At 47.3% G+C, this 2,987-nt stretch overlaps 1 non-coding gene across 1 annotated transcript; it reads left to right on the top strand.

The window, feature by feature from the left end:
* Positions 1 to 349: 349 nt before the first annotated feature.
* TRNAI-AAU (transfer RNA isoleucine (anticodon AAU)) lies at positions 350 to 423 on the top strand. The gene has a single exon. It is a non-coding gene; the product is annotated as a tRNA-Ile (tRNA).
* The last annotated feature ends 2,564 nt before the right edge of the window (positions 424 to 2,987 follow it).

Genomic DNA, 2,987 nt, shown 5'->3' with positions numbered 1-2,987 from the left:
GAACAGAGGAAGCTTGCAACAGGGGGGGAAGAAGAAGGTAGGAGAAAGGAGCCGCCGCCGGTTCGTCCGTGATCCATTGGATGGTCTCGACGTCACCTCCTCCCAGGCTCTTATCGCCCTGGTGGTTCCGGAACGGGCCAGGCCCCCTTAGCTGGCCCAAAGGGCCAGCCCAAACATGTGATGGTAGGAGGGCTCCTAACACAGTGTAGATGTTTTCAATCAAAGCCTCAAACGCCATAATCCTCCATCATGCATACGCTACTGAGGCTATATTATGTCGGGGCGACAATTATTCCAACCAGTCTTGTCTGATCGTATATATAAATTTTTTGTAAACGTTGTACCAACTGGCCTATTAGCTCAGCTGGTTAGAGCGTCGTGCTAATAACGCGAAGGTCGCAGGTTCGAGACCTGCATGGGCCAAAATGTTTTTTAATCACATTTTGTTTATTTTTAGGGCTTCGTTTTATTTTATTTTTGCAGGCGGGGACAGAGATCATTTCACTTCAGGCAGAAGAGGACCAGGCCCCACGCCACTTGCGTACCCTGCCCACCCATGAGCGAGCAGTCGAGCAGAGAGATTCCTGGCCCCGTACCGAAAGGGAAGCCATCCAAGGGACCGGCGCACGGCACGCTGGCCCGCCCTGCCCAAAGCGGCCACGGAGCGGACCACTAGGCACTGCCAGTGGCGTTGAAGCAACCATGGGCCAAAATGTTTTTTAATCACATTTTGTTTATTTTTAAGGCTTCGTTTTATTTTATTTTTGCAGGCGGGGACAGAGATCATTTCACTTCAGGTAGAAGAGGACCAGGCCCCACGCCACTTGCGTACCCTGCCCACCCATGAGCGAGCAGTCGAGCAGAGAGATTCCTGGCCCCGTACCGAAAGGGAAGCCATCCAAGGGACCGGCGCACGGCACGCTGGCCCACCCTGCCCAAAGCGGCCACGGAGCGGACCACTAGGCACTGCCAGTGGCGTTGAAGCAACCAGAGGTCACTGTACCCACGCCGTTCATGTGCGCGTTCACAGCCACACAGAGAGGCAGCGCCCGTGTTATTCAAGGCTCGCGCGTTTCACAACCGAATACCGATGGACATTCTTGAACCATGGATCGTGATAGATCTCGCATGGACCCAACCCAACGCTTGGGGAGAGACGGCCGTGTCCATGGTGATCACATTTTTATTATTAGATGCGTGCACTTCGGTGGGAAGGGATGGACGGCGATCCGATCGGATAGGAACCGGCAGCTAACTAAATAAATCCTTAGGCTAAACGTTGATTGGTTACTTGTAGGATACTGGAGTAGCCGCCTCCTAGAGGATTCTTGTGCAAAGATGCCCTCCAAGTCGCCCGTCCGTTCTCGGGTGCCTCCCGAGGGCTATGCGTGCCGCGCGACGGGGCGATCCACCTTGCCGGTCCATGACGGGTGGACCGCGGGTGCACACCCAAATCCACCGTCATTAGGCAACAGGTGAGCTGGACCCGTTAGTCGACGTCTTCGGCCCCGCCACGAGTACCAGTGAATCTTTGTCTCTTCATCAACCCCCCTCCCCCCCGGGGGGACCCTCCCCTCCCCCCAAAAAACTGAGCAATAATATGAGTAATCTCCTTACATATCCCTTTCAGTAAGGAAAACACAGACATAAAAAACTGGGATAGCTTGGACCATAATTTTTAAAAGAATTTCTTTGCCTCATGTGGACAATTGTTATTTCATCCATCCTTGAGTCCTTTGCTTAATTCTATCAATGAATGCATGAAGCAGCCACTCTTGTCTGCTCCCACCATAGCAGTGAGACTAAAATATTTATCCGAGAGTGCCTCAATATCGATATTTAATTGTTAGCATACTTCAACTCTTGAATTGGCATTTGTGTTGGGACTAAAAAGGATACTTGACTTGGTTAAACTTACCAGTTGGCCTAAGCTTTGACAACAGGTATCTAGAACTTGTTGTAAGGAAGTTGCATTCAAAACATCCGCACTCATGAGAATTAAAGAATCATAACCAAATAAAATGTGTGATACTGACGGTACATTTCCACACACTCTAATTCCTTGAATGCCACCAACTTCTTCTTCATACTACAACATAACAGAGAGCCCTTCCGCACAAAGGAGGAAAAGGTAGGGAGAGATGGAGTCTCCTTGCCTAATCCTCTGGTATGGGTAAGGTTTCCAGTATTTTGAGAATTATATCTGACTTTATACCGTAACAAGCTAACACATGCCATCATCATCTCCACAAATTGCTCACGAAAACCTAGTTTGAGCAACATTTTCCTTAAGAAATCAATTAAAGACGATCACGAGCCTTATGCATGTCCAACTTTACCACACACAAGCCTGCTTGCCCTGATCTTTAATTTTTAATATCATGCACACATTCATACGCAATGAGTACATTGTCTGTTATCAGCCTCCCAGGGACAAAAGCTCACTGTGTTGGTGAGGTAATCTCACACATTATATTCTTTAGTCTAGCAACCAACATCTTAAAAATAATTTTGTATAGAACATTACATGAGCTGATGGATCCGAACTGAATTACATGTTATGGAGCATCAATATTAGGGATCATAACAATTGTCGTGTCATTTCACTTCATAGGTATCTGTTTTGAATTAATTGCCAAGAGGACCTCTTGGTTAATTTCCTCCCCAAGGATATGCCAATACTTTTTAAAGAAGACGACGTGGAGACCAACAGGTTCCGGTGCCTTCTGATCTCCAATGCCAAATACAGCTTTACGGACATCATCATGAGTAATCAGGGCCATCAACATATCATTCATTTGCATCATGACTTTTGAACCAACTTTCTCAAGTATAGAAGGATCAATGTGCCGCACCTCAAATGTGAAGAAGTTAACAAAATAATTTTGGACACGTGGATTCAAAGATGTCGTACCTTCAAGCCAATTCCAACCACTACCTTTTAACTTTTTGATGAAGTTCATTTTCCTTCTCGACGATGCATGTGC

The sequence above is a fragment of the Aegilops tauschii genome, chromosome 3 (genome assembly GCF_002575655.3).
Source record: "Aegilops tauschii subsp. strangulata cultivar AL8/78 chromosome 3, Aet v6.0, whole genome shotgun sequence".
NCBI classification, from domain to species: domain Eukaryota; kingdom Viridiplantae; phylum Streptophyta; class Magnoliopsida; order Poales; family Poaceae; genus Aegilops; species Aegilops tauschii.
The sequence above is the reverse complement of the archived record's forward strand: the minus strand, read 5'-3'. Positions and strand labels throughout refer to the sequence as shown.